General features: G+C 42.7%; 1 protein-coding gene across 6 annotated transcripts in view; it reads right to left on the bottom strand.

The window, feature by feature from the left end:
• Positions 1-26,833, bottom strand: part of PPP6R2 (protein phosphatase 6 regulatory subunit 2) — an 81,908-nt gene that overhangs the window by 43,013 nt on the left and 12,062 nt on the right. For 4 of the 6 annotated variants that reach the window (XM_079936171.1, XM_079936167.1, XM_079936168.1 and 1 more), the window contains exons 2-3: positions 22,093-22,219; positions 18,046-18,159 (exon numbers count right to left, since the gene is read on the bottom strand). The gene's annotated coding sequence lies outside the window, so the exon portion shown is untranslated. Of the gene's footprint in view, positions 1-16,839; positions 16,910-18,045; positions 18,160-22,092; positions 22,220-26,833 lie in introns of all 6 variants that reach the window. The other 2 variants (XM_079936169.1, XM_079936170.1) reach the window with 2 other exon arrangements.

A 26,833-nucleotide genomic window follows, 5' to 3' on the forward strand; every position in this document is an offset into this window, starting at 1 on the left:
ACTACTAAAGCCCGCACACCTCTAGAACCCATGCGCCGCAACAAGAGAAGCCACCACAGTGAGAAGCCCCCATGCAACAACAAAGAGTGGCCCTCACTCACCACAACTAGAAAAATCCCAAGCACAGAAACAAAGACCCAACACAGCCAAAAATAAATAAATAAATTTATTTTTAAAAAAAGATCTGCACATTGAAAACTATGAAACGCTGCTGAGAGAAATTAAAGAAGACTTAAATAAATGGAGAGATATACTATGTTCATGGATGAGAAAATGCAATATTGTTAAGATGTCAGTTTTCATTAAACTGGTCTACTGATTCAATGCAACCCCAAATAAATCCTAGCAGATTTTTAAAAACAGAAATTGACAACTTGATACTAAAATATATATGGAAAAAGACCTAGAATAGCCAAAGCAATTTTGAAAAGGAAGAACAAACTTGGAGTGCTAACACCACCTATTTCAAGACTTACTGTAAGGTGAGATTAATCAAGACAGTGTGGTTCTAGTGGTTCAACAGAACAAAGTAGAGAAGTCCAGAAACAGATGAATACATATATGGTCAACTGACTTTCAATAAATGTACTAAAGCAGTTTGATGGGGAAAGTATAATCCTTTTCAACAAATGATTCTGAAAAACTGAATATCTATATGTAAAACGACCTCAACCCTTACCTCACATCATACACGGATCACAGGCTTAACCATAAAAGCTGACACTAAAATTTTTAGAAGAAAACTTAAGAAAAAAATATGTGGGGGGACTTCCCTGGCAGTCCAGGGGTAAAGAACCCACCTTCCAATGCAGGGGACACAGGGTCGATCCCTGGTCGGGGAACTAAGATCCCACATGCCACGGGGCAACTAAGCCCACGCGTCACAACTATTGGGTTCGCGCACCTCAATGAAAGATCCCGGGCTTCCCTGGTGGCACAGTGGTTGAGAATCTGCCTGCCAATGCAGGGGACATGAGTTCGAGCCCTGGTCTGGGAAGATCCCACTTGCCGCAGAGCAGCTAGGCCCGTGAGCCACAATTACTGAGCCTGCGCGTCTGCAGCCTGTGCTCCACAACAAGAGAGGCGGTGATAGTGAGAGGCCGCGCACCGCGATGAAGAGTGGCCCCCGCTTGCCACAACTAGAGAAAGCCCTAGCACAGAAACGAAGACCCAACACAGTCATAAATAAATAAATAAAAATTGAAAGATCCCGCATGCCTCAACGAAGATCCCACGTGCCACAACTAAGACCCGACGTAGCCACAAAAAAAAAAGATAAATTAATTAATTTAATTAAAAATAAGATTTGTGAATTTGCGGTACATAAGATACAAGAAAAGACAAATTAAAAAAAAAAAATCTTATAAACAGCCAGTCCTGGTGTCTGAGGGATTCTCTGGGCCCAGCAAAGGGATCAAGTTTCCAGAGCCCTGAAGACAAGGGGTAACACCCCAAAATATGGACTCATTTTCCACTCTACCTTCATTGGCCACATCTCCTAATACCTGGCAAGCAAATGCAGTATTGCCTCACAATCTGATTGCTTCTCTGAGGTACCCACCAGTGTATTTGGGGAGAAGCTTCGAGAACAAGTTGAGGAGTGGCTGTCCTTCTGTGAGACTAGAGAGATTCCACAAAACAATCTGCATATCATGAAGGAGGAGTTCAGGCAGAGGAAGCAGCTGCCGGATTACTAGGAAGCTGGAGAAACAGGAGAAGAAATGCTTGAAGAAGGAAAACAAACGGCTGGCTGCGATTGCCCTGGCATCTCCAGAGAACAGCAGTAAGACCCCAGAGGAATGTGAGGAGACAAGTGAAAGACCCAAAAGGAGGCAAAAGCAAAAGCCCCAGGAGGCTCCTCAGGAGAATGGAATGGAAGACCCATCTGTCTCCTTCTCCAAACCCAAGAAAAAGAAATCTTCCACAGAGGAGCTGGGTAGTAGTGATCCTGAAGAGACAGCTGGCAGTGGAAGTCCTCCCAAAAGGAAGAAATCTTTCCCCAAAGAGGAACCAGTAAGTGACCCTGAAGAGCCAGTAAACAAGAGTGTCCCCAAGAAAAAGAGGACCTGAAGAGGCTGCTGCCAGCAAGAGCAGCAGCTCCAAGAAAATGAAAAAGCTCCGAAAGCTCCTCCCAGGAAAATCAGAAGGGACATTTCTCTAGCGGGGCACAACTTGCAGAGGTATTTCCCAATCCATCCCCTATAGCCCAATAAAAATTAAAAACAAACAAAGAAACTGATAAACAGGATTTCATCAAAACTGAAAACTTCAATTTTGAATGATACCATTAAGAAAATAAACAGATAAGTCACAGACCAGGAAAAAAGTATTTGCTGTCTATCTCTGACAAAGCATTCTTATCAAGAACGTGTAATGAGCTTTTAAAAAGCAATAATTAAAAAAAATACTTAACTAAACAAAATGGACAAAAAATTTGGACAGACACTTCGTAAAAGAAGATATACAAATAGCCAATAAGCACATGAAAAGATGATCAACACTGTTATCGAGGAAATGCAAATCAGAACCACAATAAGGTACCACTAGAAGGGCTGAAATTAAAAAGCTATCAATACCATGTGCTGATGAGGATGCTGAACTGAAACTCCCATACACTGTGAGTAGCACCATAAAATGGCACGACCACGATGGAAAACACTTCGCCAGCTTGTTATAAAGTTAAGCATACTTACCGTGTGACCCAGTAATTCCAGTCCGAGGTATTACCCTAGAGTAATGAAATCATAAATCTAAACAAAGACTCCTTGTAATTGAATGTTCACAGCTGCCTTATTCATAATAGTCAAACACTGGCAACAGCTCAAATATCCATCAACAGGTGAAAGGATAAACAAAGGATGGTGTACCTACAATGGAATACACTCAGCAAAAAGGAACAAGCACATCTGTAAACACAGATGAATCTAATAAACGTGGTAAGTAAAAGAAGCTGGACACAAAAAAGTAAAACTATAAGATTCCATTTATATGCAATTTTAAACAAAGCAAAATGAACCCATGGTGACAAAGAGACTAGTGGTTGCTTAGGATCAAGGGCTGCAGCACGAGGGAGTGACAGGATGGAGTTTTGGGGGTGATGCAAATGCTCTAAATCTTGATTGTGGTGGTATATTTGTCAAAATACACAGAACCACAAATATAAAATGGGTCCATTTATTGTATATAAATTACACCTCAATATTATTATTATTATTAATTTTTTTTCTGGCCGCACAGCATGTGGGATCTTAGTACCCCCACCAGGGACTGAACCCGTGCCTTCTGCAATGGAAGCGCAGAGTCTTATTAACCACTGGACTGCCAGGGAAGTCCCTCAATATTACTTTTTAAAAAACATACTGTAGGGGGCTTCCCTGGTGGTGCAGTGGTTGAGAGTCCGCCTGCTGATGCAAGGGACACGGGTTCGTTCCCCGGTCCAGGATGATCCCACAGGCCACGGAGCGGCTAGGCCCGTGAGCCATGGCCGCAGAGCCTGCGCGTCCAGAGCCTGTGCTCTGCAACAGGAGAGGCCACAACAGTGAGAGGCCCGCGTACCGCAAAAAAACAAAACAAAACAAAAAAAACATACTGTAGGGCTTCCCTGGTGGTGCAGTGGTTAAGAGTCCGCCTGCCGGAGACTGGTTCAAGATGGCAGAGTAGAAGGACGTGCTCTCACTCCCTCTTACAAGAACACCAGAATCACAACTAACTGCTGAACAATCATCAACAGGAAGACACTGGAACTCACCAAAAAAGATACCCTACATCCAAAGACGAAGAAGAAGCCACAATGAGACGGTAGCAGGGGCGCAATCACAATAAAATCAAATCCCATAACTGCTGGTGGGTGACTCACAAACTGGAGAACATTTACACCACAGAAGTCCACCCACTGGAGTGAAGGTTCTGAGCCCCACGTCACGCTTCCCAACCTGGGGGTCCGGCAACAGGAGGAGGAATTCCTAGAGAATCAGACTTTGAAGCCTAGCGGGATTTGACTGCAGGACTTTGACAGGACTGGGGGAAACAGAGACTCCACTAGTGGAGGGCACACACAAACTAGTGTGCACCTCGGGACCCAGGGGAAGGAGCAGTGACCCCATAGGAGACTGAACCAGACCTACCTGCTAGTGTTAGAGGTTCTCCTGCAGACGCAGGGGGTGGCTGTGTGTCACTGTGAGGACAAGGACACTGGCAGCAGAAGTTCTGGGAAGTACTCCTTGGCGTGAAACCTCCCAGAGTCTGCCATTAGCCCCACGAAAGAGCCCAGGTAGGCTCCAGTGTTGGGTCGCCTCAGGCCAAACAACCAACAGGGAGGGAACCCAGCCCCACCCATCAGCAGACAAGTGGATTAAAGTTTTAATGAGTTCTGCCGACCAAAGCAACAGCCAGCTCTACCCACCACCAGTCCCTCCCATCAGGAAACTTGCATAAGCCTCTCAGATAGCTTCATCCACCAGAGGGCAGACAGCAGAAGCAAGAAGAACTACAATCCTGCAGACTGTGAACAAAAACCACATTCACAGAAAGACAGACAAGATGAAAAGGCAGAGGGCTATGTACCAGATGAAGGAACAAGATAAAACCCCAGAAAAACAACTAAATGAAGTGGAGATAGGCAACCTTCCAGAAAAAGAATTCAGAATAATGATAGTGAAGATGATCCAGGACCTCGGAAAAAGAATGGAGGCAAAGATCGAGAAGATGCAAGAAATGTTTCACAAAGATGTAGAAAAATTAAAGAACAAACAAACAAATGAACAACACAATAACTAAAATGAAAAATACACTAGAAGGACTCGATAGCAGAATAACTGAGGCAGAAAAATGGATAAGTGAACTGGAAGACAGAATGGTGGAAGTCACTGCCATAGAACAGAATGAAGAAAAACGAATGAAAAGAGACGAAGACAGCCTAGGAGACCTCTGGGACAACGTTAAACGCAACAACATTCACATTATAGGGTCCCAGAAGGAGAAGAGAGAGAGAAAGGACCCGAGAAAATATTTGAAGAGATTTTAGTCAAAAACTTCCCTAACATGGGAAAGGAAATAGCCACCCAGGTCCAGGAAGCACAGAGAGTCCCATACAGGATAAACCCAAGGAGAAACACGCCGAGACACATAGTAATCAAACTGGCAAAAATTAAAGACAAAGAAAAATTATTGAAAGCAGCAAGGGAAAAATGACAAATCACATACAAGGGAACTCCCATAAGGTTAACAGCTGATTTCTCAGCAGAAACTCTACAAGCCAGAAGGGAGTGGCATGATATACTTAAAGTGATGAAAGGAAGGAACCTACAACCAAGATCACTCTACCCGACAAGGATCTCATTCAGATTCCATGGAGAAATCAAAAGCTTTACAGACAAGCAAAGCTAAGAGAATTCAGAACCACCAAATCAGCTCTACAACAAATGCTAAAGGAACTTCTCTAAGTGAGAAACACAAGAGAAGAAAAGGACTTACAAAAACAAACCCAAAACAATTAAGAAAATGGTAAAAGGAACATACATATCGATAAGTACCTTAAACGTGAATGGATTAAATGCTCCAACCAAAAGACACAGGCTCGCTGAATGGATACAAAAACAAGACCCACATATATGCTGTCTAAAAGAGACTCACTTCAGACCCAGGGACACATTCAGACTGAAAGTGAGGGGACGGAAAAAGACATTCCACGCAAATGGAAATCAAAAGAAAGCGGGAGTAGCAATACTCATATCAGATAAAATAGACTTTAAAATAAAAAATGTTACAAGGAAGGACACTACATAATGATCAAGGAATCAATCCAAGAAGAAGATATAACAATTATAAATATATGTGCACCCAACATAGGAGCACCTCAATACATAAGGCAATTGCTAACAGCTCTAAAAGAGGAAATCGACAGTAACAAAAGAATAGTGGGGGACTTTTTAACACCTCACTTACACCAATGGACAGATCATCCAAACAGAAAATCAATAAGGAAACACAAGCTTTAAATGACACAACAGACCAGATAGATTTAATTGATATTTATAGGACATCCCATCCAAAAACCGCAGATTATACTTTCTTCTCAAGTGTGAACGGAACATTCTCAATAGATCACATCTTGGGTCACAAATCAAGCCTCAGTAAATTTAAGAAAATTGAAATCATATCAAGCATCTTTTCTGACCACAACATTATAGATTAGAAATGAATTACAGGGAAAAAAATGTAAAAAACACAAACACGTGCAGGCTAAACAATACGTTACTGAATAACCAAGAAATCACTGAAAAAATCAAAAAGGAAATCACAAAATACCTAGAGAAAAATTACAATGAAAACACAACGACCCAAAACCTACAGGATGAAGCAAAAGCAGTTCTAAGAGGGAAGTTTATAGCTATACAAGCCTACCTCAAAAAACAAGAAAAATCTCAAACAATCTAACATTACACCTAAAGGAACTAGAGAAAGAAGAACAAACAAAACCCAAAGTTAGCAGAAGGATAGAAATCATAAAGATCAGAGCAGAAATAAATGAAATAAAAACAAAGAAAACAACAGCAAAGATCAATAAAACTAAAAGCTGGTTCTTTGAGAAGATAAACAAAATTGATAAACCATTAGCCAGACTCATCAAGAAAAAGAGGGAGAGGACTCAAATCAATAAAATTAGAAATGAAAAAGGAGAAATCACAACTGACACTGCAGAAATACAAAGGATTATAAGAGATTACTACAAACAACTGTACGCCAATAAAATGGACAACCTGGAAGAAACGAACAAATTCTTAGAAAGGTATAACCTTCCAAGACTGAACCAGGAAGAAACAGAAAATAGGAACTGACCAATCACAAGTAATGAAATTGAAACTGTGATTAAAAATCTTCCAACAGGGACTTCGCTGGTGGTGCAGTGGTTATGTATATGCCTGCCAATGCAGAGGACGCAGGTTCAGTCCCTGGTCCGGGAAGATCCCACATGCCGCAGAGCAACTAAGACCATGCGCCACAACTACTGAGCCTGCGCTCTAGAGCCTGTGAGCCACAACTACTGAAGCCTGCGCGCCTAGAGCCTGTGCTCTGCAACAAGAGAAGCCACCATAATGAGAAGCCTGTGCACCACAACAAAGAGTAGGCCCCGCTCACTGCAACTAGAGAAAGCCCGCATGCAGCAGCGAAGACCCAATGCAGCCAAAAATTAAATAAATGAAAAAATAAATTTATATTAAAAATATATATATAATATATATAATATATATTATAATATATATAATATATATATAATATATATTATATATAACGTATATAATATATATATATAACGCAAATCAATCAACGTGATACACCATAATAACAAATTGAAGAATAAAAACCATATGATCATCTCAATAGATGCAGAAAAAGCTTTTGACAAAATTTAACGCCCATTTATGAAAAAAAAACTCTCCAGAAAGAGGGCAAAGAGGGAACCTACCTCAACATCATAAAGGCCATATACGACAAACCCACAGCAAACATCATTCTCAATGGTGAAAAACCGAAAGCATTTCCTCTAAGATCAGAAACCAGAGAAGCATGCCCAGTCTCACCACTATTATTCAACGTACTTTTGCAAGTCCTAGCCACGGCAATCAGAGAAGAAAAAGAAATAAAAGGAATACAAATTGGAAAAGAAGTAAAACTGCCACTGTTTTCAGATGACATGATACTCTACATAGAGAATCCTACAGATGCCACCAGAAAACTACTAGAGCTAATCAATGAATTTGGTAAAGTTGCAGGATACGAAATTAATGCACAGAAATCTCTTGCATTCCTATACACTAATGATGAAAAATCTGAAAGAGAAATTAAGGAAACACTCCCATTTACCATTGCAACAAAAAGAATAAAATACCTAGGAATAAACCTACCTAGGGAGACAAAAGACCTGTATGCAGAAAACTATACGACACTGATGAAAGAAAATAAAGATGATACCAACAGATGGAGAGATATATCATGTTCTTGGATTGGAAGAATCAATATTGTGAAAATGACTACACTACCCAAAGCAATCTACAGATTCAATGCAACCCCTATCACATTACCAATGGCATTTTTTACATAACTAGAACAAAAATTCTTAAAATTCGTATGGAGACACAAAAGACCCTGAATAGCCAAAGCAGTCTTGAGGGAAAAAAACGGAGCTGGAGGAATCAGACTCCCTTACTTCAGACTATACTACAAAGCTACAGTAATCAAGACAATATGGTACTGGCACAAAAACAGAAATATAGATCAATGGAACAGAGATAAACCCACGCACCTATGGTCAACTAACCTACGACAAAGGAGGAAAGGATATACAATGGAGAAAAGACAGTCTCTTCAATAAGTAGTGCTGGGGGCTTCCCTGGCGGCTCAGTGGTTGAGAGTCTGCCTGCCGATGCAGGGGACATGGGTTCGTGCCCTGGTCTGGGAAGATCCCACATGCCGCGGAGCGGCTGGGCCCGTGAGCCATGGCCGCTGAGCCTGCATGTCCGGAGCCTGTGCTCCGCAATGGGAGCGGCCACAACAGTGAGAGGCCTACGTACCGCAAAAAATAAAAAAAAAATAAGTAGTGCTGGGAAAACTGGACAGCTACATGTAAAAGAATGAAATTAGAACACTCCCTAACACCATACACAAAAATAAACTCAAAACGGAATAGAGACCTAACTGTAAGACTGGACAGTATAAAACTCTTAAAGGAAAACACAGGAAGAACACTCTTTGACATAAATCACAGCAAGATCTTTTTTGATCCACCTCCTAGAGTAATGGAAATGAAAACAAAAATAAACAAATGGGACCTAATGAAACTTAAAAGCTTTTGCAAAGCAAAGGAAACTACAAACAGGATGAAAAAACAACCCTCAGAATGGGAAAAAATATTTGCCAATGAATCAACAGACGAAGGATTAATCTCCAAAATATATAAACAGCTCATGCAGCTCAATATTAAAAAAACGAACAACCCAATCCAAAAATGGGCAGAAGGGACTTCCCTGGCGGCACAGTAGTTAAGAATCCACCTTCCAATGCAGGGGACACAGGTTCAAGTCCTGGTCCGGGAAGATCCCACATGCTGCGGAACAACTAAGCCAGTGTACCACAACTACTGGGCCTGCGCTCTAGAGCCCATGCTCTGCAACAAGAGAAGCCACCACAGTGAGAAGGCTGCACACTGCATCGTTGTCCCCGCTCGCCGCAACTAGAGAAAGCCCGCGCGCAGCAACCAAGACCCAACTCAGTCAAAAATAAATAAATTTAAAAAAAAACAACAAAAAACACCCAAAAACAAAAATGGGCAGAAGACCTAAATAGACAGTCCTCCAAAGAAGACATACAGATGGCTAAGAAGCACATGAAAAGCTGCTCAACATCACTATTAGAGAAATGCAAATCGAAACTACAATAAGGTATCACCTCACACCAGTTAGAACGGGCATCACCAGAAAATCTACAAACAACCAATGCTGGAGAGGGTGTGGAGAAAAGGGAACCCTCTTGTGCTATTGGTGGGAATGTAAACTGATACAGCTGCTCTGGAGAACAGTATGGAGGTTCCTTAAAAAACTAAAAGTAGAATTACCATATGACCCAGCAATCCCACTACTGGGCATATACCCTGAGAAAACCATAATTCAAAAAGACACATGCACCCCAATGTTCACTGCAGCACTATTTACAATTGCCAGGTCACGGAAGCAACCTAAATGCCCGTCGACAGACGAATGGATATAGAAGATGTGGTACATATATTCAATGGAATATTACTCAGCCATAAAAAGGAACGAAGCTGGGTCCTTTGTAGAGACGTGGATGAATCTAGAGACTATCATACAGAGTGAAGTAAGTCAGAAAGAGAAAAACAAATATTGTATATTAACGCATATATGTGGAACCTAGAAAAATGGTACAGATGAACCAGTCTGCAGGGCAGAAACAGAGACACAGATGTAGAGAACAAACGTATGGACACCAAGGGGGGAAAGCGGCAGGGTGGTCGTGGTGGTGGTGTGATGAATTGGGAAATTGGGATTGACATGTATACACTGATGTGTATAAAATGGATGACTAAGAACCTACTGTATAAAAAAATAAATAAAATTAAATTCCAAAAAAATTTGCTTTGAGGATATATATATAGTACATACATTCGGGGCTGATTCTCCTTTTAAAGAGATATTTAATACAGTCTTTAGATGTACTAATGTATTTCACGCTATGGGGTTCTGTCTGCTTAGCATTTGCCCATTTTTTAAAATAAAAACATTTTGCATTATTCAAACCAGAAAATAAACAATAGTTCAAAAACAAACAAACAAAAAAAGAATCCGCCTGCCAATGCAGGGGACACGGGTTCGAGCCCTGGTCCGGGAAGATCCCACATGCCATGGAGCAACTAAGCCCGTGTGCCACAACCACTGAGCCTGTGCTCTACAGCCTGTGAGCCACAACTACTGAGCCCGCGTCCTGCAACTACTGAAGCCCGCGCGCCTAGAGCCCGTGTTCCATGACAAGAGAAGCCACTGCAATGAGAAGCACGCGCACTGCAAGGAAAAGTGGCCCCCGCTCACTGCAACTAGAGAAAGCCCGTGTGCAGGAACGAAAACCTAACGCAGCCAAAAATAAAATAAATAAATAATTTTTTTTTAAAGTAAAGCTTTATTAAAAAAAACAAAAAAAAAAACATACTGTATACAACAACAGACAGAGAGAAAGAAATCAGTTGAACAAATAATTAAGGCTAAATAATTACTGATGAAAAGCTATGAAGCTAAGTGCAAGATTCAGAAAGAATCCATAAATTGGAGAGGCTTATTATAAAATAATCTGTAATTTAAAATCTACAGGATTTCAGTAACATCAACAAAAAACAGCCTGGCCCAGTGCCCCCCTTCCGCCTCTCCATCAGGAGCCTGACCTCAGTCTTCACACATATCCCACCAGCTTTCCTCACAGGGGCAGCAAACCTCCACCTTACCACTCCCATCCAGAATCCCTGTTCTACTGCTATTAACAAGCTTTGTGTTATCTAGTAACGTGATGAGGAATCCTAATATATCCTTAAATCACTAATCAAATTTTTAAATAAAATAGAATGGAGGTCAGAATTCTGTGGCATGTCAATCAGGAGAGGAGCATGCTAATGTAGTTGTCTTATTGAAGGAAAGCGGAGATACTGTTAAGCTTGAAAAGTCAGAGAAGAAATACCTGGGACTTTCCTGGTGGTCCAGTAGGTAAGACTCCGCGCTCCCAATGTAGGGAGCCTGGGTTCGATCCCTGGTTGGGGAACTAGATTCCACATGCATGATGCAACTAAGAGTTTGCATGTGGAACTGCCCTGGTGGCACAGTGGTTAAGAATCTGCCTGCCAATGCAGGGGACATGGGTTTGAGCCCTGGTCCGGGAAGATCCCGCATGCTGCGGAGCAACTAAGCCCATGCACCCACAACCACTGAAGTCTGCGTGCCTAGAGCCCATGCTCCGCAACAAGAGAAGTCACCGCAATGAGAAGCCCACGCACCACAACGAAGAGTAGCCCCTGCTCGCTGCAACTAGAGAAAGCCCACGCACAGCAACAAAAGACCCAACGCAGACAAAAATAAATAAATAAATAACCATTATTAAAATTAAAAAAAAGAGTTCGCATGCCACAACTAAGAAGTCAGCATGCCACAACTAAAGATCCCGCATGCCGCCATGAAGCGCCTGTGTGCCACAACTAAGACACAACGCAGCCAAAATAAATAAATAAATACATATTTTAAAAAAAAAAAAGAGAAGAAGAAATACCCATGACAAAAGATCTTAAGTTCAGGGAGGTCACACACACACAAAAAAATTAGAATGTGTAATTTTAATCTGCCGTAAAACAAAAACAAAACAATCTACCCAACGGAAAACAGGAAAGGAGAAATAAAAGCAAAAGTATTAGTAAATGAAAATGTGAAATAAAATGGAGAAATTAGTACTAATACACAACACTGTAAATCAACTATACTTCAATAAAAATAAATTTTAAAAAATAAATTAGTACTAATATAATAATAATTTCAACAACTGAATATGGGATAATCAATGCAAAAGAGTTTTCTCAGATTTAATTTTTAAAAAACAATATCCAACAAAAGACACACTTTAAAAAAACTGAAAAAGGTAGAAATGAAAAGACTGAAAAACATACACAAGGCAAATGTGAACCAAAATAAATTTGAGCCACAATCTTTACGTCTGACAAACTAAAAGTTAAGATAAAGTGAGATGCAAAGAATGTTATAAACAAGTAAAAGGGACAATAGGACAAGAATATATAACCATCACAAAGACAGAGGCATTTTATAGTATTGTTCAACTTCTATAAACTTTATTGCAACAACTGAGAGAAATCCATATATGAAAAATGCCTTGGCCCTGGGCATTTATTCTAGAGAAATAAAAAGTCAAAAACTGGAATTGGTCCAGATGGTCCCTGACACATGAACGCTAAAGTGTGGTCCATCCATACCATGGAATATGACTCAGCAACCAAAAGGAACAAACTACTGATACATGCAACAACTTAGATGAGTCTCTACGGCAGCAGTCCCCAACCTTTTTGGCACCAGGAACCAGTTTCGTGGAAGACAATTTTTCCACGGATTGTGGGGGGGTTGGTTCAGGCAGTAATGCGAGCAATGGGGAGCGGCGGGAAGCAGCAGATGAAGCTTCGTTCACTCGCCCGCTGCCGCTCACCTCCTGCTGTGTGGCCCGGTTCCTAACATGCCATGGACCAGTACCTGTCCGCAGCCTGGGGTTTGGAGACCCCTGCTCTAGAGAATTATTGCTGAGCAAAAAAAAGCCAATCCTGGGGACTTCCGTCGTGGTCCAGTGGGTAAGACTCCTCACTCCCAATGCAGGGGGCATGGGCTTGATCCCTGGTCAGGGAACCAGATCCTGCATGCACGCCGGAACTGAGAAGTCCACATGCTGCAACTAAGAAGTCTGCATGCCGCAACTAAGAAGCCCACTTGCCTCAACTAAACATGCCGCAACAAAGATCCCTTGTGTCACAACTAAGACCCGGCACAGCCAAAATAGATAAATAAACTTTTTGTTTTTTAAAAAAAGCCAATCCCCAAAGATTACATACTGTATGATTCCATTTATATATAACATTTTTGAAATGAAAAATTTTAGAAATAGAGGACAAATTAGTGGCATGAGAAGCAGGTAGGTGGAGAGAGGGAAATTAGTGTGGTCGTAAAAGCACAACAATAGAATCCTCGTGGCTTTGGAACTGTTCAGCATTTTGTCTTTGATGGTGGATACACAGCCACACAGATGACAAACTATAGAACTAAACACCTGCACACACAATACAAATACAACTCAGGAAGTATGAGTAAGATCAGCGGACTGTATCAATGTCAATTCCTGGTTGTGATTTTTCTACTATAACTCTGCCAAATATTACCACTGAGGGAAACTGGACAAAGGGTACAAGGGATATCTCTGTATTATTTCTTACAGCTGCAATGTTAAAAAGGTGAATAATATTAATAAGCTCAAGCTATAAAAGAGACACAAAATTCTACACCCAAAGGACAGAGAATACAAATTCTTTTTGAAAACACCATGTAACATTTAAAAATATAAACCACATATTAAACCAATAAAGGAAGCCTCAACAGACTCCAAAAGACCACTATCTTGCAGACTGTGTTCCCCAAACAATAAAGCATAGTAATTAATATATCAAGGATAGTTTTTAAAAATCAGTGACAAGCTGATCCTAAAATCCATATGGAAATGCAAGTGGTCCAGAACACACAAAACAATCTTGAAAAGGAACAATGCTGGAGGACTCATTCTTCCTGATTTCAAAATTTACTACGAAGTTCCAGTGAACAATACAATGTGGTACAGGCCTAAGGAACGACATGTAGATTGATGGAATAGAATTGAGACAAGAAGTAAACACTCATGGGCTTCCCTGGTGGCGCAGTGGTTAAGAATCCGCCTGCCAGTGCAGGAGACACGGGTTCGAGCCCCGGTCCGGGAAGATCCCACATGCCGCGGAGCCGCTAAGCCCGTGTGTCACAAATACTGAACCTGCGCTCTAGAGCCCGCGAGCCACAACTACTGAGCTCATGTGCCACAACTACTGAAACCCGCGCACCCTAGAGCCCGTGCTCTGCAACAAGAGAAGCCACCACAATGAGAAGCCTGCGCACCACAACGAAGAGTAGCCCCCGCTCACCACAACTAGAGAAAGCCCGTGCGCAGCAACGAAGACCCAATGCAACCAAAAATAAGTTAATTAATTGAAAAATAAATAAACACACACTCAGATTTACAGTCAACTGATTTTTGACAAGGGTGAAAAAATAATTCAATGGGGGTTAGAACAGTGTTTTCAATATATGATGCTGGAACAACTAGATATCTGCATGCGAAAGAATAAATGCAGACCCTTACTTATACACTGTATACAAAGATTTACCAACATAAATCAAAGACCTAAATTTAAGTGCTAAAACTATAAAACTCTTAGAAGAAAAAATCATGTATTTGCCGATGGTTTCTTAGATATGACACCAAAAGCAACAATAGAAAATATAACTTGGACTTCCTCAAAAATAGTTTTGTACTTCAAATGACACCTTTAAGAAAGTGTAAAGACAACCCACACCATGGGAGAACGTTTTCACAAAAGAAAATTTTTGCAAATCATATATCTAAAAAAGGACTTGTACCTAGAATATATAAAAAACTCTTACAACTCAATAATAAAAAGACAAATTTTAGAACAAGTAAAGGATCTGGGCTTCCCTGGGGGCACAGTGGCTAAGAATCTGCCTGCTAATGCAGGGGACACGGGTTTGAGCCCTGGTCTGGGAAGATCCCACATGCCACAGAGCAACTAAGCCCGTGTGCCACAACTACTAAGCCTGAGCTCTAGAGCCTGTAAGCCACAACTACTGAGTCCACGTGCCACAACTACGGAAGCCTGCGTGCCTAGAGTCCGTGCTCTGCAACAAGAGAAGCCATGACAATGCGAAGCCCGCACACTGCAACAAAAAGTAGCCCCCGCTCGCCGCAACTAGAAAAAGCCCGCACACAGCAACGAAGACCCAACACAGCCAAAAATTAATTAATTAAGGAAAAAATGAGTCAAGGATCTGAATAGACATTTCTCCAAAGAAAATAGCCAAATGGACAAAAAGCACACAAAAAAATGCTCGGTACCATTAGCCATCTGGGAAATGCAAGTCAAAACCACAATGAAGGGACTTCCCTGGTGGTGCAGTGGTTAAGAATCCACCTGCCAATGCAGGGGACAGAGGTTCAATCCCTGGTCCAGGAAAATCCCATATGCCACGGAGCAACTAAGCCCATGTGCCACAACTACTGAGCCTGTGCTCTAGAGCCTGCAAGCCACAACTACTGAGCCCGTGAGCCACAACTACTGAAGCCTGCATGTCTAGAGCCTGTTCTCCACAAGAGAAGCCACCGCAATGAGAAGCACGCGCACTGCAACGAAAGAGTGGCCCCCGCTCACCGCAACTAGAGAAAGCCCACACACAGCAACGAAGGCCCAACGTAGACAAAAATAATAAAATAAATTAAATTTTTAAAAAATGTGGTCTATCCATACAATGGAATGTTATTCAGTAATAAGAAAGAATGAAGTACTGATAGGCCCCCATGTAGCCTGGTTGGTTTCACCGCAGCAGCACCGAGGCGGCCTCCATGCGCCGAGCGCCCACACTATGCTGCTCTGCGTGATGCCAGCACTGCACACCAGGCCTGGGTCTGCACACACCAGCCCACAGGCCGCAGGTCCCTTCATGGTGGGGATGGTCATACATCTTATGTGTTCCACAAGACAGCACCGGAGCACACACAGAACAAATCTTGACCAACAAATAAAACCAAAATTTCACCCAAATAATCAGCATCATGCTACTCACTTATTCATACCTTTTATAGTCTGAAAGAATAAACTAAGTTAACATCTACTTATTTACCCCTAAATCATAAAAGAGAAAGTCTAGGCGGGATTTCCACCCTGTAAAAAAGAGTAAGACACTCAAGGGCCTCTGAGAACCCATCCCATCTGCAGAATCTGGTGCCCCAACTTATCTACCCCAGGGCCTGTGTGCTAAAGTCGGCCCAGCTCAACGTTCCAAGACACGGGGATTTCACAGGCTGGTTAAGTTCTTTTCTTTTTTTTTTTCCCAATAAATTTATTTATTTTTTATTTTATCTTTGGCTGCATTGGGTCTTTGTTGCTGCACGCAGGCTTTCTCTTGTTGTGGCGAGCGGGGGCTACTCTTCGTTGCAGTGCACAGGCTTCTCATTGCGGTGGCTTTTCTTGTTGCGGAGCACAGGCTCTAGGTGCGCGGGCTTCAATAGTTGTGGCGCACGGGCTTAATTGCTCCATGGCATGTGGGATCTTCCCGGACCAGGGACTGAGCCCGTGTCGCTTGCACTGGCAGGCAGATTCTTAACCACTGCGCCACCAGGAAGTCCCAAGTTCTTTTCTTTTAATTTAGAAAACTAACAGGGTTGCCAACTTTTTCACTCTCCCAAGCCAGGAGGAGGGAGGGAGGGAAAGAGAGAGAAAGAAAAGCAGACACAAAGGGGCTTCCCCAAAATAAATTAATTAATTAAATTATATTTTAAAAAAAGGAGGAAAGGATAAACTGTCATCTACAGTCACCTTCAATTCAGATAACAATGGCTTTTCCAATATCAAAAGAAGAAACCCATAATATCAGGATTGAGGATTATGTCTTACTTTAAAAAAATACAGTTTTAAGAAAAGCTCACCTTTGCTCATCTCACCAATACTACATACAGACCAGCATCTGAGAACCTCTATTTACATTACCATTGACACCTGAAATAAAAATAGGTTACTCTCAAAGTCATTCACTTAGATTGACTGTGTGCCTCACTAGCTCACACCTAGGCCATTAAACCAAAAATCTCTTGTGTAGCAACATTTCTGTGCTTCCGTGCATTTTAAGAAATACGTAATCTCATCAGCGGCATCCCTTAAAGAGTTCATAGCAATGGTATTGGTTTAGGCGCAGCTAATTTCACTGCCTAAGGAACTGGTTTAAACTGGTTCTAGAACTGTTACTCAGGTAATACTGCATAGTTCTTTTCCAAACGTTTCAAGATGACTTTACTTTCTTTTTTAATATTTACTTATTTATTCATTCATTCATTCATTTTTAGCTGCGTTGGATCTTAGTCCCGGCACTCAGGACTTTTCGTTGCGGCGAGCAGGCTACACTCTGGTTGTGGCGTGTGGGCTTAGTTGCCCCGCAGCATGTGGAATCTTAGTTCCCCAACCAGGGATCGAACCCGTGTTCCCTGCATTGGAAGGCGGATTCTTAACCACTGGACCACCAGGGAAGTCCCTTCCAAACGTTTCTTGTATCCCAACAACTATGCACTACTCTCCAAAAAGATGCTAGCATCCTCTTAATTGGCCCTCACCTACAGGAAGGCTAATTTTCCTTCCCTAGACGACCCAGAGGCCCGCCGCTGACAGCGCATCTTTAGAACAAGCTACTGGCTCACAGAACTGGCGTGTTGACTTGAGACGTCTCTGGTTATATGTGAGATGCAACACAGCACAAGGATTCCCATCACATCCTGACAACAGCCTCCACAGTCTGTCTGGAATGCCAAGCAAAGTATTACCAGCATCTTCTAGACTTTTATCCAACAGCCAAATGAGAGGAACTTCAAGTTCCTCTTGAGCTACCTCTTCATTTACTTCTTCTGGTTAGTATAACCATCGGACACAAGGCAGCTTCCAGAGAAATGCTGTCCATACGATCATGCAGGTCCTTGGACAGAGCCCTCCAGAAAAGAACATTCTGCAGTAGAGACTGTTGCTAAGAGAAAATGAGAATCTGAAATGCAGCCTATACCTGTCTGACCAATTGCTTTTTAAAAGTTTCACAACCGAGGTCCTGGCTCTGCTGTGTGACGTGACCTCTTGTGTCCTGGCGTCCTCACCTGTAAATGGGGGACCAGGAGCGCCGTCCACGTAGAGCTGCTGTGAGGCTGAACTGAGCTACCCCATGAGGAGCCCAGAACAGGGGCTGGCACACTTTCTCCTCAGTCTCCTGACTGCAAAGGAGAGAAGGAAACAGAGACAAGGTCACCTTGCCACAGAGCACGGGCTCACTTGCTCATGGGAGCTGACTGTGAGCCTCTCCCGGTGCCACCTTCAAGTGGCATCACACTGGTAGCTCACGTTGGACATGACAGAAGCATTAGCACTGTAGAAATCGACAAATGCTACAAGCCAGGAGGTTTTTGTGCTTTTGTTTGGTTTTTGGTTTTGACTTTAAAAAAATTTTTTTATTATTATTTTTATTTTTGGCTGCATTGGATCTTCCTTTCTGCGCACAGGTTTTCTCCAGTTGCAGCGAGCGGGGGCTACTCTTCATTGCGGTGCGCAGGCTTCTCATCCTGGTAGTTTCTCTTGTTGTGCAACACGGGCTCTAGGCACGTGGGCTTCAGCGGTTGCAGCACGTGAGCTCAGTAGTTGCAGCACTCGAGCACTAGAGCATGTGGGCTTCAGTAATTGCGGCACGCGGGCTCTAGAGCGCAGGCTCAGTAGTTGTGGCTCACAGGCTTAGTTGCTCTGGGGCATGTGGGATCTTCCTGGACCAGGGATAAAACCCATGTCCCCCACACTGGCAGGCGGACTCTTAACCACTGCACCACCATGGAAGCCCCGTGGCCAGGAGGTTTTTGACTCTCCCAGAGAGCCAGATATTAAACATTTACCAACACACCACTGGAATTCTATTGGTCTGGAAAAAAGCGACAATGTGAATCCATGGAGAGCAGCAGATACTTGTACAATCAGTCAAACAACAAACAAGACCATGTCTATACTGGGCACAGTCCACTGGGGGTGGCGGGGGGGGGGGACCAAAAAGAAGGGGGCGGGGTGGGAGGAACAGGTGAATAAAAATCTAAAATCAGAAGTGAAAAGAATAGCCACAGGACGCCCCTGGTGGCGCAGTGGTTAAGAATCCACCTGCTAATGCAGGGGACGTGGCGGAGCAACTAAGTCCGTGTGCCACAACTACTGAGCCCACGTGCCACAACTACTGAAGCCTGTGCACCTAGAGCCCGTGCTCCGCAACAAGAGAAGCCACTGCAATGAGAAGCCCACACACCACAACGAAAAGTAGCGCCCGCTCTCCGCAACTAGAGAAAACCCGTGCGCAGCAATGAAGACCTGTGCAGCCAAAAATAAATAAATATATTTAAAATAAGTAAATAAAAATAAAGAGTATGCTTATTTAATAGTCTGTTTCCTTTTTTAAAATACTTATTTATTTACTATTTATTTTTGGCTGCGCCGGGTCTTAGTTGCTGCACGAGGGATATTTAGTTGCAGCATGCGGACTTCTTAGTTGTGGCACGCAGACTTCTTAGTTGCGGCATGCAAACTCTTACTTGCAGCATGCATGTGGGATCGAGTTCCCCGACGAGGGATCAGAACCTGGGTGCCCCTGCACTGGGAGCGTGGAGTCCTACCACTGGACCACCGGGGAAGTCCCAATAGTCTGTTTCTGATAATGCCCAAATCTAAAATCTTGGGAGGGTTGTTTCTACTGGTTTTCGTGCATGGTGCCTTATTCCCTTGTGTGCTTGTCCAGTTTTGTCTGTGTGCTAATCAACATCCTTAAAAAATAGTCATAGGTGTTTTCTGCATTTTAGGATGATGGTAACTTCCTCCAGAGAGGTTTTATGTTTGGTCCCATTGCTGCCTGAAGGCATTACCAAACCAGAAAACCTTAAATTCATGCTTCATTTCCCTGAGCTACGAAGTAATATGAACCTGGGCTACAAATCCTCCCAAAGGCCGATCCATAGCCATAACTCTCCCCCTTTTCTCCTGCTACATTTAGTAAAAAGCTGGGGGCAAAGATGGAGTTAGGCAGGTACGCTTCTAGCTCACCCTGCCTCTGAGGGTACAGACTTTCAGAGCCCATTTAATATGAGGAGGGCCCCCTTTAGGTTCTCTACCTTGAGAGGACTTCACTTCAGAGGCCGGCAAGGACTCAGAAATCAAAGCCCCACTTTGTCCAAATCAGCAAATGTCCTTAAGGCAAAGGCAGATTCCATCCTATGGTGTTTAAATTACCTTTCTGGGTTCTCCCTTTGTTATATTTTGGTTTAAAACTTCCTTGCAATATTGTCAGTCTTTCTGATTTTTTTCTTTTCTTTTTTTTTTTTTCTCTTTGGCTGCACTGGGTCTTCGTCACTGCGTGCAGGCTTTTCTCTAATTGCGGAGAGCGGGGGCTACTCTTCGTTGCAGTGCACGGGCTTTTTATTGCAGCGGCTTCTCCTGTTGTGGAGCACGGGCTCTAGGCGCTCGGGCTTCAATACTTGTAGCTCACGGGCTCTAGAGCACAGGCTCAGTAGTTGCGGCACCCAGGCTCAGCTGCTCCATGGCATGTGGAATCTTCCAAAACCAGGGCTCAAACCCGTGTCCCCTGCATTGGTAGGCGGATTCCCAACCACTGCGCCACCAGGGAAGCCCTTGATTTTTTTCTTTAATCCAACAATTTTAATTGTTTTCCACAGGGTGGGGGATGGGAGGATAGCAGGTAGTCCAAATAATCTAGCCTAACAATTACCAAATACATAACAACACTGATGTTTTTCTGTAAAATATACCTGATACACAATTCTGTACTGAAGTTTATATTCTCTCATCACTTTGAGGACTTACTCCACTCTCTAGTGGCCTCTATTCATGCTAATGAGACATCTGTTGTCAACCTAACAGACACTCCTTTGTAGGTAATCTCTCTTTTACCTCTGGCTTAAGGTCTTTTTGTCTTTGTTGTTATACAATTTCAGTGTATGGGTGTGGGTTTCCTTTTACTTATACTGTTTAGGACATAGTGTGCTTCCTAAATCTACAGATTTCTCTCTCATTAGTTTCTGAAAAGTCAACACTATTAACACTTTGAATAACGCCTCTCCTCCTTCTCCCTACTTTTCCATCCTGGGATTCCAACTACACAGTCACAGCACACTTTTATCCTACCCTCCACTTCTCTAGTCTCACTTTCCATCTCCCATCTCTCAATGCTGCACACTGGATAAGTTCTTCAGGTATATATTCCAGTTCCCTAATTCTGCCTTCAGCCATGTTTAATTTATTTAATTCACATATATTGTTTTTAATTTCAACTTATTTTTCATTTCTGAAAGTTCTACTTGGAATCATTTTGATACCTTGGTTTTCGTTACTAATTTTTATTCTATTTTGTATTTCTTCAAAAATTTCATACATTATTATATATACTGCATCTGATTATCCAATACCTGCAGACCTTGGGGTATCTAACCTGCCAACTCCTCACAATGGTGTGTGTCCTGAATATAGAATGAAGCTTGCTTAAACATAATCTACAGAAATCCCGAGGGCCTACACTGAGTATGCTTTGCTCTGAAAAGGATTTATCTTCTCCTCAGCAAGGGGCAAAAGAGTGCTATCATAATACTCACTGTTTCTTTTCTTTTCTTTTTCTCTTTTGGCTTTTGAAGAGTTAGCTTAATTTTTAAGCACCGAAGTGCTCCCGGGAAGTTGCACCTACTGTAATTTATCCAGCATCTAATCAGATTGCAATGGGCAAACCTTTTAGGGGCATCGACTACAGCTGGAGGCACAAGCCCCTCCCCCCCTTTTCAGCTTCTACTTGGAATGTGTTCTGATGGCGGCCATGACACATATAAGCCTATCTCACCTATTCCCCACGGGTGAGACACGGCATGTTCCTCACTACATATGCATGACTGTCCCTGTTTTATTTGGATTACCCTTTGGCTTGGAGAGACCAAGTAACTTTTCCACAACACAGCATCTCAAAACCAGACACAGGAGGGTCAAGAATCCCTAAAAGTCAGGACACTATATGCACATCTTCAAAACTAAAATTCGTGCTGTCATCCATCTTCGAATGTCCCCTTATACAGTATATTTGCATAAATTACACAATAAAACAGAATCAAAAACAATTATCTTACCTTCTGGGGAAACTCCTTGTTTAAATTTTGTATTTAGGCAAAATATAAAAACATTTGGGATTTTCTCTTGGAGTATATGCAACTTTAAGAAAAATTTTTTCATTCAGTAGACTTATAATCTCTTCACCTGAAAAATAAGAGGAAAAAAACTTATTTTAAGTTCTACTTCTGTAAAGTTAACTCACCAAAATGATAGGGAAAAGGAAAAAAAAATCATTAGCTTTACTCAGTATTTAAATTATCAGAACATTTCATGATTAAGAATCTAAAAACTCCCTTGTCCATGCCTGTTCTACAGACATTGGTACCAATGATACACACCCACTTTAAATCTGGTTAACTAACTCAATGGTTGGAATTTAAGGACATGAGAAGGACCTCTGTGAAGTTGTCTAGTTTCATGCCTACACACTATAACTATCAAGAGACACATATCCCGGTCACAAGATGACTGGACGGCTCACTGATGATCCATCACAACTTCTAGAAGAAAAGTGCTCCGAAGTGCTCCAGGTGTGATCCCTAACACCATTTCCAAGTAACGTGACTAGCACTCCTTGGCGAAAGGACTGACTTCAAGGCATGCAACAGAAACACAGACCAGGGGGCTTCCCTGATGGCGCAGTGGTTAAGAATCTGCCTGCCAATGCAGGGGACACGGGTTTGAGCCCTGGCCCGGGAAGATCCCACATGCCGCAGAGCAACTAAGCCCGTGCGCCACAACTACTGAAGCCCACGCGCCTAGAGCCCGTGCTCTGCAACAAGAGAAGCCACCGCAATGAGAAGCCTATGCGCCAAAACGAAAAGTAGCCCCAGCTCACCACAACTAGAGAAAACCTGCGTGCAGCAACGAAGAACCAACGCAGACAAAAAAATTAAAAAATAAAATAAATATATTTTAAAAAAAACAACACAGACCAGCAGAGCACAGGACTGTTCGTTCTGTATTTGCATGGAAGTCATGATTTTACCTTTTTCTAAAAAATTAATTTTTTTTTAATTTATTTTTTTGGCTGCGTTGGGTCTTCGTTGCTGTGCGCGGGCTTTCTCTAGTTGCGGCGAGTGGGGGCTACTCTTCGCTGCGGTGCGCGGGCTTCTCATTGCAGTTGGCTTCTCGTTGCGGAGCACGGGCTCTAGGCGTGCAGGCTTCAGCAGTTGTGGTTTGCAGGCTCTAGAGCGCAGGGTCAGCAGTTGTGGCGCACGGGCTTAGCTGCTCCGTGGCATGTGGGATCTTCCCGGACCAGGGCTCGAACCCGTGTCCCCTGCACTGGCAGGTGGATTCTTAACCACTGTGCCACCAGGGAAGCCCAATGATTTTACCTTTTGAAAATTATACTTTAGCAATAGGAGGGGTGACTGTTCTAGAATATAAGAGCCCTAAGAGACCTAATCATCAAATATAATATTTAGATCTTGTTTGGGTCCAATTAAAATGAATCAACTCGAAGAGTATATTTTTGAAGCTATTGGGGAAATCTGAATATGGACTGGTATTAGATGGTATTAAGGAATTACTGTAAATCTCCTAGTTGTAAAAGTGACATGACCACTATGTTTTTAAAAATAAAAACTTCGCTTATCTGTTAGAGAGAAAAAGTGAAGTATTCATGGATGAAATGACATTATTTCTTGGATTTACTTTTAAAACACTCCACCGAAACACAAGAACCAAACAAATTTTAAAAGTGTGAGAGAGATATTACTCAGCCATAAAAAGAAACGAAATTGAGTTATCTGTAGTGAGGTGGATGGACCTAGAGTCTGTCATACAGAGTGAAGTAAGTCAGAAAGAGAAAAACAAATACCGCATACTAACACATATATATGGAATCTAAAAAGAAAAATGGTTCTGAAGAACCTAGGGGCAGGGCAGGAATAAAGACACAGACATAGAGAATGGACTTAAGGATATGGGGAGGGGGAAGGGTAAGCTGGGACGAAGTTAGAGAATGGCACTGACATATATACACTACCGAACGTAAAACAGATAGCTACTGGGAAGCAGCTGCATGGCACGGGGAGATAATAAGCTCAGTGCTTTGTAACCACCTAGAGGGGTGGGATAAGGAGGGTGAGAGGGAGATGCAAGAGGGAGGGGATGTGGGGATATGACGCAAGAGGGAGGGGATGTGGGGATATACGTATGCATATAGCTGATTCACTTTATTATACAGCAGAAACTAACACAACACTGTAAAGCAATTATACTCCAATAATGATGTTTTTTAAAAAAATAGACAGTTCACAACATTAAAAAAAAAGTGTGAGAAAAAAAAAAGTGTGAGAGAAAAAGGGACAGATTAAAAAATAATAATAATAACTGGCAAAGTACCAATCACTGATAAAGCTGGGAGATGAGTACGTGGGTGTTCATTATGTTTTCTGTACATTTGTGTATTTTAAAATTTCATATAAAAGTCAAGCAAAAAAAAAGGCACTCGAAGTTGTGCTACTAAGCCAGGAATAAGTCAGTGTTATCTCCTAAAATAGGAAAATCTTTTTACATCTGGGAAACGGAACAAAGGAAACTTCCTTTACAATAGAGTCAGGAGGCCAGAAGGGGAGCCCTCACCCACTGCTACTCAGCCTCAACCACAGACCCCCATGGAGGAAGGTTTCCCGTTTGCCCAGCAACTCAGCCAGTGAGAAACCATCACCACCCTGAACTCTCACTTTCCTCCAATGGACTTTTGTTCAAAATAGCCCCTCCCAACTTCCTCCTTTTTCTCTACAAAGTAACCTTCCTCTGCTTTGTTCGTGAGACCTGCCTATGGCTTTTGCTATTGCTTGCTTGTGCTGAATTGCAACTCTCTGCTATTCCCAAAGAAATCCATTTTGCTGGTAAAATAACTGGCTGTTTTACTTTTAAAATTGGCACATCTAACATTTCAAAATTATTAAGCTAAATAATTCAAAATTGGCTTTTCAGCACTTTATACACAGTTTCAAAATAAGGAAGTATCTCTGTAAGGGCCCTAAGACCTCTACATTCTGACTTTGAACCAGTGCTTCTGTAACATACATGTTCTTGACCAATTCTACTTAGTCTGAGCTGGAGGAAACCCGAAGCAGCCGGGACATCACGGCGGACACGCAGCCAGGGAATGAGTGACACCTTCTCCTCAGCGGGCACAAATTCTGAGCATCCTCCCCATGCTTGCACTCCCTGGCAGCGTCACCCTCTCCCATGTCCTCCCACTGCAGGCACGAGCGTTCTGTCACCAGTGTCCTCCAGCCCAGACCCCGCGGGTTCTTCTTCTCAGCAGGCCCTCAGGATCTCATTCTGTAGCCTGGTTCTCCTGTGACACCTTTCTCCCAAGCCCTATCCCCACCTCCTTCCCTAAATACATGAATTCCCTTCATGTCCACCCAGGTAAGGCCACCTCTGCTCTCCCACCCAGGCATCCCGAACTAGAAAGGGGTCAGCATTCTCATAGGTCCCATCACTATCTTCTATGCTTCCTAATACCTTCATTCAAATACCTGTTTTTGATACTTTTGCTTCTGGCCAAGACGAAATAACAGGGACGAGATTTACAAATGAAATGGTTTTCAAGACACTGGCTATCCTGCAGTGATGAACAGTGATCCCTGACAGGAGGGAAACAAGAGGGGCCCTTTAACTGCCCAGCCTCCTGCCTGACAAGTAGTTCTGGGTAACAGCAGAGACACCAGGTGGGGTCCAGCAGTCCCCCGAGGCGAAGAAACAGCACTGGGAGTCCAGGAAGGCCAAGGCGCTAGAGTCCACAGGCAGAGCACTGGAAGGGACAGAGTCGTAGACAGCGCTGAGGATCTGCGGGCTCCAGCCAGGTACTGATCAACAGAAGTGTGTAAGAAAGGCATCCAAGCCAGGGATTAGTGGGAACCACCCTCCAGTTTCACACGGGGCCAAGGAGAGTTACTCTTCCTCCCAGTCACAGTGGAAAATTTCCTAATTTCGGGGCATTGGACAAAGTACTCAGTAGACTTTTGCCTCAGTGGTGGGGCAAAGTGACTCAACACTGGACTCAATATTACTCTGGTCCCACCTAACAAAGCCTAAAAGCCAGACCCACAGAATCAAACTGTTTCTGAGTAATTTAACAACATTCCAGAACAAAGGTCAAGAATATTTATAGAAATACAAAAATACCCAGCATCCAACAAGATAAAAGTCACAGTGTCTTGGCATCCAATCAAAAATGACCAGACATGCAAGGAAGCAGGAAAACACAAACCATAATCAACCTAGAAAAGACACAGATGATAAAATTAATAGACAAGGACAGTTAAGCAGCTGTTGTAACCGTACTCCGGATGTTCAAAAACCTAGAGGAAATATTAGACGTGTTAGAGACATGAGAGATATACGAAGACCCAAACAGAATCACAAATATACTCTTAATCCAAAAAAAGGCAGAAAAAGAGGAAAAGGGAACAAAGGGCACACTGCAAGCCTCGACCAGGCCACGCTAAGTGGGGCCACCACTCAACACAGTCTCAGTTCTCTTTCCTCATCCCCACCCACCTCCCCAACCACACCAGCACCCACTGCTTCTTAAATATGCTGCTTCTTAAATACAGCTGACACCTTGGCACCTGGGTCCCCTCTGCCTGGAAAACCCTTCGTCACATCTTCCTACCTGGCAAATTCCTGTCTGCTCCTCAAGTCCGAAATTCACCAAAAACCACTTCTGTCAGGTCACTGAGTCCTTTCTCAGTGCTCTCACAAGAGCACTTCCAGAGAATCAACACACTATAA

Source organism: Stenella coeruleoalba, assembly GCF_951394435.1.
Source record: "Stenella coeruleoalba genome assembly, chromosome: 11".
NCBI classification, from domain to species: domain Eukaryota; kingdom Metazoa; phylum Chordata; class Mammalia; order Artiodactyla; family Delphinidae; genus Stenella; species Stenella coeruleoalba.